Consider the following 19,602-nt stretch of genomic DNA (forward strand, 5'->3'; position numbering starts at 1 on the left):
CCGCGCCCCCTCCCCCCCCCCACCCCCTGCAGGCCGGCCAAAGCAAATGTTTGGTGGAGCAGCTCTCTCTACATCAGCCTCTGTCTCTCGCTCTCTTCTCTTCTTTCTGTCTTTCAGTCTTTGCCATCACATGGGAAAGTGAGTCGTCCTGCACAGCTGGAACATACACACACACACACGTGTGTGTGTGTCCATACTTCTGTCTTCACTCTGTGAACAGGAGCTGCTGTGGGACAAATGTCTGAGTTGAAAACCAGATACTGTTCATCAGCTCCAGTACAGTACAGTACAGTACAGTACAATACAGTACAGCACAGTACAGTACAATACAGTACAGCACAGTACAGTACAGTACAGTACAGCACAGCACAGTACAGCACCGTACAGTACAATACAGTACAGCACAGTACAGTACAATACAGGACAGCACAGTACAGTACAGTACAGCACAGCACAGTACAGTACAGAACAGTACAGTACAGTACAGTACAGCACAGCACAGTACAGTACAGTACAGTACAATACAGTACAGTACAGTACAGCACAGTACAATACAGTACAGTACAGTACAGTACAATACAGTACAGTACAGTACAGCACAGTACAATACAGTACAGTACAGTACAGCACAGCACAGTACAGTACAGCACAGTACAATACAGTACAGTACAGTACAGCACAGCACAGTACAGCACCGTACAGTACAATACAGTACAGCACAGTACAGTACAATACAGTACAGTACAGTACAGCACAGCACAGTACAGTACAGAACAGTACAGTACAGCACAGTACAATACAGTACAGTACAGTACAGCACAGTACAGCACAGTACAGCACAGCACAGTACAGTACAGTACAGTACAGTGTGGTATGTATGTGGTATTCTTGGCCTTCACTAGTACAGGAATCAAGTCACATGACACCGACAGCAGACAACGACAGGATCGGGCAGAAACCAGGTAAAAATAAAAGTAAATAAAATAGAACGATACTAATCATAGTACAAAACAAAAAAAAAACAATCTACACTCTTCATCGTTAGAAAAAGAAAAAAAAAACAATCTACACTCTTCATCATCATCATCATCACTTTCATTACATCTAATGTGGTTTCATGTTCATGCACGTGTTGTTAAGAGAAACTGAATAATAGTTCTTTAATTTTGCATCAAGATGAGGAAACGCTGCTCCTGGTGGTGAAACAGTGAAATACAACTTCATCACTGTTACTGACCTTGTGGGCAAAAATGACGGCGTGTCTTTGGTCTGGGACTTGAATGGGGCAACATGTAAGTGATGCTGACTAACTTGGTATCTCCTCAACTCACCCAAACCAAGGCGACTATTTGGTACATTTGTCGATACTTGTTCACATTTGACTCAGCGCCGGTGGAACGTGAAGCATCGTCTCCGCCAGTTAATAGTCAGACCGACCGGTCCCAACGTCCCGTTCCCCTCGGTGTCTTCTCGTCTTCGCCTCCTCCCCTTGTTTCATTACTGTCCCATCAATTCCTTGGTCTCATTTATTCTCAGCGGTCTCTGCACTGGGACACCAGCAGACCAGGTCATCTCTCATCCTCCCTGGCTGCTCTAATCGATGGGCCACTCTCTGGTCCATTATCTGGTGTCTGGTACTTCAAGGTGAGCTTGTTTTAGTGCTGGGGAAGTTATCAAAGCCAAATTGAGCCTGACTGTGTTCAGCCGTGCAAATTTGACTGTCAAAACTTTATTGTGGTCTCCATTATTTTGTAGATAAAGTTTGACATTGGTCGCCCACGACATCAATCTGCCTTGTAAAGATCTGGATTTATGGGGAAAAAGAAATTGCTGCAAAATGATGCTTCGAGAGGAGGCAAAGGAAAGGTGGGAGGGGGGGGGCAGAGAGAGGGGGTGTGGGGGTCTGGTAATGTTAGCAATAATATGGTTTTGTTAAAATATCAGATGGTTTCATGAAGACCAAAAGAGGAAGACAATTTCTACCACTAAAAAACCTGAACAAACAAACAAACGACTACTGATATCAACTTTTTGCCGATATCCGATATTGTCCAAACACTTAGCAATTTACTTACACTTACACTATACCAATATAGCGGGGCAGTGGTGCCCTGGTGGTTAAGGAAGTTAAGTGCTGCCTGCTCACTAACGTGATGTGTTTCTTAATTATTTTCTGCCACCCCCCCCTAGTGGACAGAAGTTTTTTCACCTTTAAATCTCCTGAATTTAAATGCTATTGTCGCCTGGTAATAATTATTTCTATATCAGTACAAACCACTGTCTGAGTTGCTGCACCAGCATTCAGCACACTGATTATTAAAATAGATGAATAAAATGAGCTGCAATGCTGCCATCTAGTGGCTTTCACATATAGCTTTTTTCTCAAAATGATTTTTAGGACACATATTTCATTTGGCGAAACCCAGGCATTGTGTTATCGGGTTTTTACTATTGAAGGAAAACACAATAACGATTCTTATAAAATGTATTTAAGTAAAAGTAAAAGTACCCACTTAAAAATCTACTCTGATAAAAAAAAATTAAAAATTGCGTAATTTAAAATTTACTCGGAGTCAAAGTAACTTAGTTACTCTAAATAACTTGATGTAAAAAAAGACTGGTTATACATCCAGGCTAGTATCCAACTAGTTGATTTTCATCATCAATATTCTTTTATCATTTCAATGTCACATTAGTGCAAATTCTCAAACACCTGCAAAGTTTGCATGAACAGCCCAACAGTCCATCAAAGTTCATAGTACGTAAGGACAGATAAGCCCCTCCCCGAAATGTCGTGTCTACCTGCCCTAACCCACACACCTGTGCAGTAAATGCCTCCTCTGTTTCAACAACAACTGATAGAATTTATTTGAAAACGATTTACTTTCACAAGTTTAAAAATAATAATATTTCCACTCTTTGGCGCCCCCCAGAGGAGGCTCGCCTCACCTTCTGAAAACCGTTGGTCTAGACTGCAACAAGTCGAGTGTATTGTACATAATTTAGGATCATTTCATTAGAGACAAACTGCGATTAAAATGACGCACTTGGATTATTTCTGACCGCGCTCCGGTTCTGCTCTACGTCACTGAAACGTCAGCTATCGGGATGGATGCTAAGCTAGGCGAAAAGTTTTTAATCAAACAATAAACAAAACGTTAGGGAAACACAGGTAAAAGCACCGGTTCTCTACTTACCGACACGTGCTGTCGCAGGTTCGATGTGGAAGGTTCGACCGCGGCAGCTCCGTCCTCCGGGGAAGGCACGTTTCGCGTCGCATGATGAAACTTATTCCCTCGTTTGCTTTTGAAAAAGAAGAGCTGGCTGAGATTTGTCCAGGGATTTCCTCCACTTCCTGAGTCCTCTGCTCCACGGGAGTGACAATCCTCAACCTCCATTTTTCGTTCGGCACCAGCCATGACCCAAACGACAGACTGGAGTCTGTCTCTGAATCAATGGTACCTGCCGACGGTAACGTAGTGGGAAATCCGTGGGCTAAGTCCACGCAGTTTTCTTTCAGTTAACGCTGATAATGTTTTTCTGCGAAGTAACAAGTAAAATACTTGAGTCAAAATGAACTGAAGTAAAAGTTAAATGACTGATGAATCCCAAAACTACTTAAAAAAATACTTTCAAAAACGACATAATTAGAGTAACGTGAGTAGATCTAATTACCAGTTAATTTCCACCTCTGCCTATATATATGTATATATATATATATACATGTGTACATATATACTGTAAACTTATCTGACTATATGTGTATGAATAGATATGAATATATATATATAATTGTATACATGAATATATACACATACTTATACACACATATGAATATATAAATATATAGTGTGTATACCTGTATACAAAATATATATATATATGGATATACTGTATATGCGCACACACACACATACTCTGGGCTAATCCTAATCCCAGCCTTCTGTTGTCTATGACGACTCAAATATCATTTCCAGGTCTGGTCTTTGCCTCTAATTAAAAACCAAGGTGAAGGTTCCCGTCTGTGTCGACCCCGCTGGTGACCCCGCTGGTGACCCCGCTGGTGACCCCGCTGGTGTTACCACTGGTCAGTCTGATCCAGCCACAGCTGTTGACCACCGCCTGGAGGATTCTGCTCATCCATTGTCCCTGTGCGGTGGATCCGACCGTGGGTGTGAGAGTGCCATCTCCCCCCCAACAAGATTATACAGTGCAAGAGGCCAAGAAATCCTCCAGCGCAGCAGATTAAAGATGAAATATAGGGCAGGAGCAGCACGGCTGTGCCACTGACCCTGAAGTCTGCTGTCAGCAGGTGTGTGTGTTTTGGTACTTTTGTTTTGAATTTATTTTTTTTTTCCTGGCTGATTAATTTTCTCCGTTCTTTAATTTGTAAGAACAAAAAAAGATTGAACTTCCGACTTTGGCAGTGTTTTCTCTGGTGCTGGTGATTCCATCCCAGAGAAAACGAGAGAACGAGTCAACGGAAAAACGTGTGCGAGCAGAGACATCCACTTTGAAAACGGTTACTATGGAAACTGTCCCTTTCTCTCCTCTCCAACGCTGTGTTTGGAGTCATCGTTTTTGTTTTTTTCTTTCACTGTGAAAAGGAGTGGGTACAAATTAGCACCACCCAAACGCTTGTATTCTTCTCTACAACTCCGGGTGAACATTTGAAATCCGTCTCCTGTTGAACGTGGTTCCTCTTCATTCAGGGCCAAGATGTTCTCCTTCAGATTTGTGTCTAAGGTCTTTGGATAAGATCACAATTGACTTACAAGACACCAATCAAGATGAGTTAGACTCAGTCTCATCAACTCCATTTTCTGCGTTTTGTTTCCCATGAATGAAAGTCCTTGTCTGGCCTGAAAGGACCGAGGTGTCATCCTCTGGCTGCTAAATGACTTTCTTTACTTGGTTTGAAACAATCCAGAACCCACACCCCTCAGGACTGCACATACCACAGCTGTGGCTTAACTATCTCTGTGTGTGTGTGTGTGTGTGTGTGTTTTTCCTCAATTAAGGCCTCATACCTCTAGAGTGAGCAAACCTCATCTGCTCAGATTTTCCTGTCTCCTCGGAAGAGTTGGTGTTTTTGCACGTTTGTCTGTTTGTCATCAGCGTGACTCACAATAGAACAATCGTTTGACAGATCTAAAAACAACAACAATTAAAAAATACCTGAACATGTTTAACCTCTGAACTAACACGGACTCCAACCTTATCCCTGAAAGTGTTGACAACTTAGATCAGAGGATACTCCCCTTCCCCCAACAGCATTAGCTTCTGACCGAAGACCAACATTTGCTCCTCCACAGACAACGTTTAATGTCAACTTTTTAAATGTATTTTCTTTCTGACAAAATGATCTCCAGTCAAACTGTGACCAAATCCACTGATCTTTGTCAGAACTGGGTCAAATCCCATCACCAACTGACATAGTCTGTGAACCTCATTAACTGATCTGATCAAACTGGTCTGGTCTGGTTGACCTGGTTAACTGTCAATATATGAAACAACAACAACAGAAGAAGAAGAGAAACAACAGGAAGTGGAAAGAGTTCCACTGGAGAACACTGTTGGTGTCTGTGGAACCAGTTCTTCCCACGTTCTGTTCCAACACCTGAACGTCTCTCAGCCTACGTAGGACCTGACATCTGGGTTTGATAGTGGGTTTTTAGGAGCATACTGCCACCTACTGGACTGGAGTGTGTAGTGTCACGGTATGACCAGTGACTCTTTGAGAAAACGCAGCCTACTCCTTACACCTCGTTTTTTATTTCAATTAGAGTTCCACATATTTGTATCAATGTTCACCTAATTTTTACATCATAAAAAAGATTTTAAAGAACATGTTTTCAGCACGGCTAAAAAACTTGCCAATATCTTTTCTTATCTCCAGCGCCTCCCACTTTGAAAATCACTTTGATAATGACTTAGAAAATATGCTGATAAGAGTAGACTCTACATTTACGTATAGTTGGTCCCCCACTGCCCCCTCCTCAGCACAGCACATCGTTCCCACCACCTTTGGCTCATTAGACTTGCATGCCGAGCTGTTTTTTTTTTTCACCGAGTACTCATTCGTGGATTACTCACCAAGAAATCATGTGGTACAATTGAATTAGCAGTGGTTACAGAGGCCTCACTTACAGCTTAGGCATCTGGAGAATGCTCTTTTAAAGGAGTAAGTCACAACCTTAATGTCCATGACCCCAGCACACAAAGACACCCTTCTCCACTGCCCTTGTTGCCCCTGAGGCAGCAATGCAAATGCCGGGTGTTTTGTCAGCTCCTGATTATGTTCTTCGTTGACATATCCACTGGGCCGTCGTGCAGCTTAGACGATATGTCATGGTTCTCATGTTGTTTTATGATGTTACCTTCAGGTCTAAACCCTCCACTGATGGAGTTCAGGTGTTTTTAATTAGAGTGTTTGTTTCTTGCAGCCTTCCTCTGCGGTTCCCTCCCGTTCTCCGCACCACAGGACAGAGTGATTTCCAACTGGCCGCCGTCCACAACGGAGCAGATGTTCAGGCTGAAGAATTTCAGACAAAATCTTTTTCTTTTTTTTTTTAAATAACTCTAAGCAATTGTTGCATTTATGTCAAATGCAACAATTGACATCATATAGTTAGGCCTGGGATGATAATCAATAACTCCATTGATGGTGCGATAAATTAAACTGAAGTCGATCATTTTGCTGGCCTCGACATATTGACATATAGGGGGGGTTTTTTTTCCTCGTCTCTCGCCTCTAAAACACCTGCGTGCATTTGTTCTATCACGGAATGAGCCGAGTGAAGCCTCTTGACTTGTCATTCACTTTTTGTGAGGGGAGGGGGGGGCACTAGAACACACACACACACACACACACAGTGCAGCAACACGGACGAGTCAGTGTGATGGATGAATGAATACAAAACTGCACCTGGAGCTGAGCCGTCGTCTGTACTTAACCAAGTAAATACAATGGTGTACGCTCACCGACAGGGTAGTTTGCTACATCGCAAAAGCCTCGACTGGCATTAATATATATATATATGTATATATATTATATTAGGGGTCTACTGAGTGGTGTGTCTGTAATGAGAGACGTTCAGGTATCAGAGGAAATGCGAGGAGCATTCAGGTAAGATTTAAGTAGTAAAAAAAGAAAATACTGAAATAAAATGTATTGCATTTAAATGGCATACTTGCTTTACATATATATACCATATTATTATTACATTAGTTAAGTGTAAAAAAACCACAACAATATATTATTATCTTTCTCACAGTGATGTCTAGGTTTGAAGTCACTTAATATTTTTTTTTATTTTGACCAATTTATGAAACACAAATCCATCCATCTGTGCAGAGACAAACATTTATATTTAAAAAACAACATTAATCCTAGTGCTAGGCCTAGCTGTGGATTAATAAATCTCAATCATGATTAAATTTGAAAAAAAAAAAAAAATCAGAAATCAACTTTCACTTAATATGAAAAAATACCTTGTTTACTGCTGGACCAGACAGACTGACATCAGCAGCTAGAGGTCAGTGTTTCTCACTCACAAATGTGCTTTTCTCAATTTCAAACGTGAATCCACAAAAACATGTCCATAAAAATGTCCACCAGTCAGAGTGAAAGTGTCTCTTCATAGAGTCGGTGTCTTTCAGTCCTGACTGTTCATCTGGACCAGGTCTGGTAGAACCTGTAGAACCTGTAGAACCTGGTTCTGTCCAGACCTCAGTCCAGTGGTTGTCCTCAACAACAGTCATCAGTCTACAGTCCTGAACGATCCAACCGACGGTGGTGTCAGTCAAACTGTCAGTTGTAGACTGACTGGCTGTCCTGAGTCATTCTGCTCTAACACAAGCCGGGGCCACGGGCCTGAGGTTGGAGCACCCACAGACACATGGCTGGGAGTTGATGATGGGATGTTAAGATCCAGGAGAATCAGTGGAACTGTGTGTGGAAACTCATTAGTATTCATCCTGTGTTGAATGTCTGCACCATATTTTTTGGCAGTCGCTGTGATTGGTAATGAGATCAACAATCACACCAACACACGTCCAGCCTGAAAGGGGGGGGGGCTGTGAGGGGGAGGAGGAGGAGAGACGTTTTATCACCTGGTCATTTCCTTTTACAAAATGACAAATTTATATTCATAGTCCTGCTACTAAAATAAATACCAAGTCTTTTAAAGGTTAATGAAACAGCTCTGGCACCCTCCTGCTAACACCACCATCACCCAGCCTACCGCTGGTCGCCATGGCAACGGAACCCACCGTTGATTTATGCTGAGGATAATAAGGAGCAAATACAACATGGTACACAGGTCTGAACACAAACTCACAATCCCTCATTCACACACACACACACACCAGAGGAGGAGGGGGTGAGGAGGGGGTGAGGAGTGGGTGAGGAGTGGGGAGTCATTTTCTCCATTTAATGCCCCCCACAGTTTTGACAGGTCCAGCTTTTCCTCCTTCATTCTCATTCATTGTGGTAACTTGGCCGGCTGCTCGCTTTGCAGATAAACTTTCACTCTTCCTTTGACACACACACGAACACACACACGTGTCTGTCGTCTGCCAAGACTGGGTCCACCTTCGCCCCCCGCCCTAACCCCCCACCCCCCACCCCACGCTCCCTATAAGTCTGCAGAAATGAGCTGCGTCTCTTAGCAGTGGAGGACGGCAGGTGCCCTCCTCTCTGGTATCATCTGTGGCTTCATAATCCTGTTGAGGCTCCCGTGGCTCAGGCTCCTGCTGACAGTTTCAAACCAATGCAGCTGAATGGGTTTCATCAAGTGAAGGTAATGACACGAGGGTCCTGCTGAGCCACTCGTTTCCCTCGACCTAACGCCAGGTTTTACCACTGAACGTTGACGATGTCGCTCTCTAACGAGAGTTTAGTTCTGTGTAGAATTCTTACATTCTGAACACACCTGACACCCCCTTTACTCACCCTGGTCACAGACGTTACTGCAGGGTCACTTCATAGACTGTGAATACACACACCCACACACACACATCCAGGTGACATCAGCAGATGGACGATGAGGACGACTACAAAGCCCAAGGCTCCTCATTCATCAGACTAGTTTATCTTAATAGTGTCACCCCCCGACTCCCCCCGTGGCTCCTAGCTCACTCTCCTGCCCTATTCTCGCCCACTCTTCACGGCTGAAGCCCCAAGTCTGCAACCTCAACTGTAAAAATGATCGATGACGGTATGAAATCCGACCTTTCTTTATGCATTTCTCTCCCTCCCTCCTCCCCCTTCGCCTACTTCCCTCTCGCAGCCCTGCTGCATGTCTGATTTCATTACACTCAGTTGAAATGTTCCACCTTTCTCCCCCCTGTGAGATGTAACCACAGGACCCCGTTAGAGGAGCGCCAACCCTCCACTCCAGTCGTCACGCTCCAGATGTTTCACTCAGCGACAGCTGGACATTTGAACTGAACTTCCTGTAGAACAACAACCAGCTTAGAGCTGCTCTTCACAATTAGGAACTGAGAAGGTCCATTTTTTTTTCGTTTCTTTTTTTTTTAATATCAATGTCTTGACACTTCTTGATTTATTTTACATCTAACTACAAACAGTTTTTTCAATTTTAATTCCGTGCACATGAAATATTTGAAGGGTGTATTTTACCAGAAAGACTGCGACTTTTTAATGTTTTCCAGTGATATCAGGAAAATTACACTGAGAGCAGAGTAAGAATGTTACGATGTATTCAACTCACGATACGATGTCAGTTCTTTCCACATTCTGTTCCAACACCTGAATGTCTCTAAGCCTACACAGGGACCTGAGCATACTGCCACCTACTGTACTAGTTTGTGTAGTGTCCTGGTATGACCAGTGTCTTTTTCAGATAACGCAGCTGCTCCTTAGACCTTGACGGGCGATTCGTTTTTGATTTCAACCGATGAGAATTGTCACGTATTTGTATTGATTGTTAATCACTTGATGCATCGTTACATCCCTAGAGGAGAGTGATGATGAAGATGCTGGTTCCCAGGGGATCTCCTCATCACACAACACACACACACCCACACACACACACACACACACTTTGATTTTCTTTGAGGGACAATATGATGAATTGACATCATTTCCTGAGGGTCCATCTGAGCCCAAACCACAACCACACTAACCCCAGTAATCACTCTGTCCTCCCACCACATTAACAATTGTCCTCACCTCAAAATGTTACTCCACTCAGACTTTGTTTTTGTCCTGAGAAAACCTGCGACATAATGACGAAGGTTAGAATTTCAAAACGCACATTTTAACAATATTTATTGGTTGTTTTTGGGTTTTTTTGTGCTTTTTCTTCAAATGCTTTTTATTAACAAGAATGACATGAAATGAAATACGACTGATGTGTCATCACGTTCACACCAGTCGAACGAGGCTCAGCACCAAAGCCTTCACAAAGTGGTTCCAGTGTCAGATTTTGTAATTGCAGACAAACGGACCACATCAAGAACCAATCCGTCAGGATCCGCTCTGAAATGTTAATTACAAATATTTTTACATTAGGGAAATTAAAGGGAGGGGCCGTTCTGATTAGGAATCCATTGTTTTTAATGATTAATGGATTTTTGTGTCCTTGTTATTTTTTATTTTTTTGTTACACACACAAAGGAGTTTGAGAGCAGCAGAATATACGGTATATGAACGACAGCACTTCAGACGTCATCGTAGACCAAACGGAGACAAAGCTGGAACATTCTGGTCCGATAAACTCACACTTTCCAACCTTTGTACCCTCATAATCTCCACACAGCAGCCAATCATTCAAACAGTGATGTTTTGAATAAAACGTCTAAGAGCCATAGTAGAGATTTAGACAAAGTCAGAGTGTTGGGGCGGAGAGGAGTGGAGAGGTTTGAAAACTCCAGCGTTTGCGTCGCCGTTTGAACGGAGCAGATTGAGACGATACGGTAAGCCCCGCCCCTCTGTCACCATCCAACCCAGTAACCCTGCTAACACTGCACAGTAACAACTAAGCTAATGTGGTTTTTGGGTGTGCTACAGTTAGCCATCTCCATCTTTTCATGATTTCTTTTTCAAGTTTGTTTACAGTTTGCTAACTTTATACACGTGATCTGTGGCTTCTTCTCCAGTTCTCTGAACTTCCTGTTCAAACCCTGTATGTTATTATGTTACAGGGTGGTTGACACAGCGCCATATAAAGGTCTGGCATATGTACTACAGGGACCAGAGTCCTATTCAACTGGGTCTGTAGTCGTATCATTCACAGCCGTGTAAACAGCGCCTCAGGGTCATGTGACCAAATACACGTGTGTCACAGCAAACGGTGTCTTAACAACTAACACACGTCACAAGACATGACTCTGTTAAATAATAATGAGAGTGAACAGAAGATAGAAGAGCACCACAACTAGCATTAGCATTCTTTTAGCATTTCTTTGAGTCTCACTGTTGGCACAATGTTAATACTGGAATTAAAACCAACATTTCTTTCATGTATAGCTACATGCAACACTCATTATCTGTAATAAACTGCATGAGTGTGAAGTTTTTGCCAACTCTTCCGTGGACCAACCAGTCAGAGCCAGTCATTTCGGCCGAGTTGCTGGAGTCAGCAGTGAAATTTCCCCTTTTTATGTTTACTAATGATAAATGACGCTGTGCAGAAAATGCGCCCACACAAGATTTGGTCTCCTACAGTTTTGGTATCTTCACAAGAAAGAGTGCAGGAATCATTTTGACCGTAGCTAGCCTCTAGCCTTTAGCATAGCCTCACCTCCTTACTGTGTACAGTATGACACAAACTATGACATGGAATGTCATAATGAACAAATGTTTAATAATAATTAGTATTACTCATAGAAATGTACCCTGAAGCTCCAATGACATAATTCACCATGCTAGTTTGACGGCTAGTTTTCTTCTCTGTTCTTGTCACTGGCCACGAGCTCCAATGATAGAGATGGTTGTCAGGCATACACGTCAACACCCTGGCTCCGACATGTATGAGCTTCATTTTATTGTTAAGTTTTACGGTCTCTCTCTATGTCCCCCAGACATTTTTGGCCATGACAAATTTTTACATGGAAAAACGTGTCAGTTCCTGCTGCACTCACTACTCCTAAAACATTTGGCGTTAGATATATGTGGTTATAAATTGAACTGAAACAAAGTATCTTCTACTTCTACTGTACTCACAATTGACTGGGGCTGTTTAGTTAAACAACACTGAAATACTCACAGGAATTGAAGAAAGTCAGACATGAGGATCTTCTTCAACAGCTCTGAGTTCCTCTCTTCTTTTAGCCATCCACTGCCCCCTAGTGGAAGAGAAATGATTCTGTCAGTCAGCCTCTCTTAGATGATCAAAGACAGATTTTTTGCAGTAAATAAATGATAGTTTTCAGACAAATACAATGAAATGAGATACTGTATCTATGATAATATCTTATGGCACACTAGTCCATTTTAATTAACCATCATCTGACATCCGTCATGACCTCCACCTTCAGCTTCACTCGCCTTTCTTTCAGGAACAGGCGGACCGCATCCTACATATATGTTTCCACACCCAGCTGTGTCAACCCAGTACAGCCCAACCCAGGATAACAGTACTACACGATACAGTACATCAAAGTATAAGTGTCCACTGTCATAACAACACACCGTGTCCAAAGAATGAAAGTCTTTGATGAAACAAAGCTTGTAGCCTCTGAGCTCTGACCAGCCCACACTCAGAGTGGGTCACAGATTCACGCCACAGTAACCCTCCCCACCCTGAACTCTGGTCCATGGCCAAACCTCAGATATTTGACTTTTGATGACAAGACACATTTCATTTCAGCAGTCGCCCCCTTCCACGCAGCCCACATTTCTCTATCGGCCCACTTATAAACTACCCACACCCTTGTGTACAATTTTGCAGTGATAAAGACTTGGATCATAGATGGACACAGATGATTTGTTGAACATCCACACTTTGGAGAATTGTGGTTGCTTACAAGGTCCACTCCTTAACATGCTCCACTCACACATGGAAGTGTTTACATGGAGAGGAAAAAGTGCTCTGGGATCTGATCCACTTGAGGCCACAGGCTCAAAAGTGGGAGAGTGGAAAAAGCTGCTTTTTTTTTCACACTCTTGCCAAATATGTTGGGATGATGTCGTTGTAGAGTTCCCCTCTGTCCTTGACCTCCTTCTTACATGTGTTCTGTATTAAAAGTCACATTTGGTTTCCCTCTCCCTCAGTACTCTCTCGGCGTGTCGCCCACCTGGTGTGTGCTCATCCACCGCCGTCATGACGACGGACCTGAGACACCTCCTCCTGCCTCCTCTGTCTCCCTATCACTCACCTCTGACACACTTTAGTGAGAAAAGTGTTTTTACTGAATCAAAGAAGTCGTCATGTTAGGTCAAAAGTTATTCTGGTCCAAAGTCCTAGCTAACAGGTACAGCACCAGTTACAGCAGCCACCTGTTGATTAAACAAGAATTATAATCATTGAGTTCCTTACTCGTCACACCATGGCTAAGTGTCTATGCAACTGACACAGGCTGCCAGAGGAGGCGCCGTTAGGCATGCTAGCTGCTAAAATGTGGAAAGGCTTGCAAGGCAGGCATGCTAGCTGCTAAAATGTGGAAAGAGTTGGCAAAAAAACAAAAACCATATCGGTTTCTGTGGACACGCTGATGAACCAGCCAGTGACTCCAAAGGATGGTTCTGTATCAGCACGTGTTCTTCCAGGTTCGCAGCCAATCATTTTGTGCACACGCTCTGTTTTGAGAGGAAGTTGTCAGTTGTCAGTTGTCAGTTGTCAGTTGTCAGTTGTCAGTTGTCAGTGGAGGGTGAGATTCACGTCTTCACACACGGCTCGAGCACACAGACGTGCTGGTTACGGTGACTGTCGGCAACAGGTGCAAACCATTAAATCTGACAAAACCGATTTCATCTTTTTAGAATCCACAAATACATTTCAGCTTCACAAATATGATGAGGTCATGACCTTTAGTTTGTTTTCCAGGTCAGGGATTAACAGAGTTGTCCTGTCGACCAGTGTGAGACCCAGGCAAACAAAGTTCAAAGTCCAAAAAAAAACGGTCACTTGAGCCCACCACGCCCTGCTGGTTGTCCTGGGTAATGCACAGATGTGTGAGCAGGAGAGAGCGTCCACAGAGAGGGTGAGAGGTGACTGGGGTTCTATCAGCTGTGAGTAATGGAGCCTCCCCAGTGTGAACATGGAGACAGCAGATCAACCCCACCTTCAGACCTCCAGATGACTCCAGATGAGATGTTAGTGTAGAGTCCTGTGGTCCACACCCACAGATCCTTCTGCCTGATCCACCCATCCATCCAACCATTCATCCATCCATCCATGCATCCATCCATCCATTCCCAGGGTTGATAATCTCTGACCTTCTTCACGATCCTCTCCGTCGGTCCATCTGTCCATCTAATTGTTTTCTTTCTGCCAAAAACCTTTGCCGAGGCTACAGCTCCCTGTAGGGAGTAGAAACATTCACACTTTGCAATAAACCACAAATGCTGCTCGGTTATGGCGTCCACTGTGGAGGATCACACTGATGGTGGGCGTGCGTTCAGAGCTGAACTCTTCCAGAATTTCTTATTGAATTTCTGGTCCAACGGAGGTGAAATACTGTACCATCTGCACTCTCCACACAGCTCCCTCTGCGATCCGACTCTGACGTAGGATGCACGCCGCAAATCATTTTGTAAGTAGGAAAACTCTAAAAAAACTGTTTTTACAGCCCTTCACAGCTGCACCGTAGATGCTACAGGTGGGGGGGGGGGGGGGGGGGGTCTGATCGGGTTCAAAGTTTTTAAGACACGGGGACGTGAACTGAGTAGAATCCTAAAAAAAAGGTATACTTTTAGAAAGACGTATATTTTACACCAATAAAAGTGTCATTTACTGAAAGAAGTTGAGATGTTAATCTGGGATGTTGCTAAAACCTTCTACATCAAATAGAAACTACAGACAAATCTCATTCAAAGAAGGGACAAAAATGAACAGATAATTTAACCAACATTAACAGATACTCGGGGTAATTTCACCAGCTCTTTATCTTTGATGGGTTTTTTTCTTGTCGTCAGGAGACCGTCCTTCAACTACGGGTTTGTGGGTTTTTTTTATGTGCTAGAAACATTTAAGGCATTTTGCCTGCACATCCACTGACATCAGTGAGTCAGTGTATGTTTGTAGCAGATAATAATAATTATTATAATTATGATAACAAGTATTGTACATTGTTTTATGTGATAAAAAAATTAATTTATCAGCTCATCATTTTGAAAGCTCCCAAAGGCCAAACAAAATGACTTAGTGGGTCACATTTGGCCCACGGGCCTTGAGTTGAGTGACATATATGACTTACAGTATGTGGACTGCAGGGACAAGTTCCTCACTTATTGTCATGTCATGGAAGTCTACTTTACCATTGCTGCAGAGCTACTAAAACAGACTCAGAGTTGGGGAAGTTTTCATCGTCGCGTCACTGATCAGTGGAGGTGTACAGCTCTGCGGTATAACACAGCTCTGTATTCAGTAACCTCGTAGATTATTAACCAATGACTATTATTGGACAGTGAACAAACGGCTTGGTCTGAGGAAACCGAAAGAAAGTGACACAGTTGTCATGGGTTTTAGTGACGGCAGTTAATCTGTGACTGAGGAGAATTAATACTGTGTTGACTCTGGGCTTAAAGCAGTGGACCATATGGCACGTCTGGCCTCTGTTGGCCACTGAAGGAGACAGCTGTCCGGCCCATACAGCAGCATCCTTACAGAGAGCGCCCTCTGGGTGTCACCTGGGATTTAGTTGGTAGAAAATGTGTGTGTGAACCATCATCCATCATGGTCTGAAATCACTGGCTAAACTATTAGAAATGATTGCAGAATTCTGTAGCCATTAACAGCTGGTGTGGTTCACGGTGGCAGGTCAAAGGTCACATTCCAAATACTGATGTTTCAAAACAACTTCTTTTTAAATACATTAATATATAAAGCCATGTCCGTATAAACCGGTGAGTCATTTATCATGACCTGCTCCACTGGGGTAAATTTGTGGTGATGCAGATTTCACTACAACAACTTTGTGCTTGGTTCTCAGTAGACGTTCTGCAGAGGAGAAAAAAAAAAGCTGTCACAGGAATTCTACCAGGGCATTAATGCTGAGAATGAACTTTTCAGATCAAATGTCCATTCAATGCCATTGACAATAATTCCAACATCCATCCACTCATCGTTGCTCTTCTACACAGTCAATAGATAAACTGTTATTTAGACACACTGTGGGGAAAAATCCTTTTGTTAATCTAAAAAGTAAACTGAAGAAACATTTTTCTCTTAAATGACTAATAATTCTATCATTTGGAACTAAGGATGCACCGTAACAAGACTTTTATCACTGATAAAAGCTGATCAGCTGTTTGGCTGCCCCTAATTTCTCCCCACCTCTTCACAACATTGGGTTTTCTTTAGTAGCAACGAGCATCAATGGGCTCATAGTGATTTTTTTTTTCCACTGGAGACGCTCTGCTGCAATAAAGATTATAAATATAGACAAGTTTTATTTTGGTTCCACCAAATACAGCACCACAGAGACTCATCCGAGCGTCACTACGACACTAGCCTCCCACCATCCTCCACCTCTTGTCGTTGCTCCTGGCAACACTTTTTTCACCCCAGATGTCAGGGAAGTGAAAGATGCTGCAAAGTGTGTGAGGATGACAGAGTAAATCGGCCACACGCTGAGGAGCTACGCTGTTTATCCTCCGCAAGAGTCGGGTTAGGTAAGGACAGCTAGCACAAAGGCTAACGATGCTACCTTTAAAAGACACTGTCAGCTCTGCCTGTAAATAACAAGTTGGACCATAATGCACCAGTCAGTGATAATCTAGTAGCCCCCCCCCCCCCGTCATCATTATCACTCATGTCTACTTTCTGCTCCTGTGTAAGACATGAATGATCTCATTAACACGTCTTTTGTTGCCTGTGACGTCTCCGTCTTTTCTGTAAATCTCATTCTACCCCTCCCTTCCCCCCCCGCTCTCTCTTTTTACTCCATTCTCCTCTGCAAACAATCTAAAAAGCCCCCGTGGGACGCTGGCTTTGCTGTACTCCTGGAGCAGATGAGGAGAAGATAAGGTATCTGAAGGCGGCAGACCTCAGAGAGATGGCACATGGAAGACAATGAAGGATGGAAAGAGAAGAGGGAAAAAAAGAGTGAACGGGTGGGTGGGGGGGTAGGGGGGCGCTGTGATTGGTGGCTGCTCCAGTCAGTGTGCAAAGACAGAGATCAGATAGAAAAGAAGAAGAGCTGGACACCAAGAAAAGCCTGAGTCGATAGACTCAGATAGACGGCCCTTGTTATTGGCCTGCAGGGACAGAGTCCCAGCCGAGACACTTCATTCATCTCAGTCTTAAAGACTCTGTTATCAGACACTGGCAGGAGTTTCCAGACTCCAAACCCAGGGCTGGAAAATCAAGGACCTGCGTTGGCGCTGAGGTGAAAACAACACCGTATGATGATAATACTGCCTGATACTGAAGTACCAATATTATGATCGTGATATTACTGTGGTAAGAGTACATTACTATGATTTCACTATGACTGGTACCACAGTTAAATGTTCATGTCTCCAGACAAGATGCTGCTAAAGAATCTCCATCTTAATACACAGTACTGTCTTCTGCATAAACAACAACAAAAACATTGGTTTTTAAACAGGGTTTTTCTAAACAACTTTCAGACCAAAGACCCTCAAACTGACTGTATCAAATTGATACTTCATTCAAATACACTGAGTGCTTTAGACATTTTGTCGATTTGTTTGGCGAAGTTAACTGACCTGTGAATGAAGTTTTTTCACAATGGGGAAAAAAACAAGAATAATTACATACAGAGACTTACATTGGAGTATTTTAAAAAAAAAAATTAAAAAATGTTTTAAAAATTAAAAAGGATCAAATACCTTCATGTAAGTACACATGTTGACAGTGTACCATGTTCAGTAAAGTTGCAGTAAATATTTTCACACTAGAGTCACATAAGCCCACAGCGTCAACGGTTCAAGTTCACCTGGAAACCCAACGGCTCGGTTCTGACCCTGGAGAGTTCTGCATGCCTTACAGCCACCAAACCAGAGCCGAGGTTTGAGCACAAGTGGACCGTGGTGTTGCAGCATTCTGGATTCATCTAAAGCTGCCGGACCAATTTTTACACCTGAAAAAACAAGTCACATTTTTCTCTCTGATTCAAACCTGAAGCAGCAGTCGTTCAGTTTTGTCTGGACTGTTGTTTTACGGAGGTGTTTGGAGGGAAAGCTCACGGGATTTGGATCATTTCTGAATCACTTAGGAAACAGGAGCTCAGTGAACATGCGTTTGCTTTACTTTTCCATTTTCCTTACAAACACCTCATCGATGTGAGGGACCTTCGTCTCCTCTTTGACATGAAAATACAACGAGTATTTGACGAAATATGAACTCTTTCCTCCAACTGCCGAGGACACAGGCAACAGTTGGTGAAAGAGTTCGCTAGGACTGAGACGGGTCAAAAAAAAAAAAAACAGAAAACAACAACAAAGGAACCACTGGGATTTCCCTTAATCGTGCTGCCATAGGCTTAGACTGCTGTGAGAACTCCCATGGCGCACTCTGCCCTTTCTCACCCCCATTCCTCTAAGAAATGAAAACATAACATCATGACAATAACCTGTTCTGCTTTACAATAACATTTCATTTCAAATGTTCCGTCCCAAATTTGGATGGACAGATTTTTCAGCTGCACTTTTTGTTCTGATCCAACTTTCTTCCCAGTACTTTTCTCCATGTCAACATTGTTCCAGACTTCACCATCCGACCGTTGCTGCGTCTCCTCCTACTGTTGCCTCGTTGCACAAACCTGCACAGCTTGCAGCGCCTCACCCTGGTTGCTTTGCCAGTGGCTCATGAAGCTTGACATCCAACCAACCCACAGCATCACTCACACTTGGTGTCCCGGTGTGTCTCCGACAGCTGGGACACAGACACGGTTGGAGCAGCAGACGTTTGGCTACAACCCAACACTCTGCAGCATACAGCCACCACTACAGTACACTGGAGCTGCAGTACCACCAGTGGCCTGTTGGCTTTAGCTATCAATCAGGTCAAAAGTACTGTGCTGTACTATAATATACTATGCTGGACTGTACTACATTATACTACACTAGACTAGACCAGGCATGGGCAAACTAAGGCCTGGGGTCCAGATGTGGTCAGTTCAGCTTTTTAATCCAACCCGCCAAACTTTTCCAAATTATATAATTTATTTAAATTATCATTATACTTCTGCCTTTTCTCTGCAATACCCACATTTCACCAATAGATGGAGAAAAAAATTATATAAGCATTTTAGCCTTTATGCATGAGAAAATTATATAAGCATTTTAACCTTTATGCATGACGTTTATCTTAGTTCACACGAACCCTCCATCTATTGGCTCCTGACCTGGCCCCTCCCCCCGTTCAGTTTTAGGAAATTGTGGCCCACGAGTCAGAAGTTTGCCCACGCCTGAACCAGACTATACCAGACTAGATTAGACTGGAC

General features: G+C 43.1%; 1 long non-coding RNA gene across 1 annotated transcript in view; it reads right to left on the reverse strand.

The window, feature by feature from the left end:
* Positions 1-9,285: 9,285 nt before the first annotated feature.
* The window catches only part of LOC112488090 (uncharacterized), a 26,638-nt gene continuing 16,321 nt past the window's right edge, over positions 9,286-19,602 (reverse strand). Inside the window, exons 2-3 of the long non-coding RNA XR_003051819.1 lie at positions 12,237-12,315; positions 9,286-10,507 (exon numbers count right to left, since the gene is read on the reverse strand). This is a non-coding gene — a long non-coding RNA (uncharacterized LOC112488090). The remainder of the gene's footprint in view (positions 10,508-12,236; positions 12,316-19,602) is intronic.

Source organism: Cynoglossus semilaevis, chromosome 1, assembly GCF_000523025.1.
Source record: "Cynoglossus semilaevis isolate Cse_v1.0 chromosome 1, Cse_v1.0, whole genome shotgun sequence".
In the NCBI taxonomy this organism is placed as follows: domain Eukaryota; kingdom Metazoa; phylum Chordata; class Actinopteri; order Pleuronectiformes; family Cynoglossidae; genus Cynoglossus; species Cynoglossus semilaevis.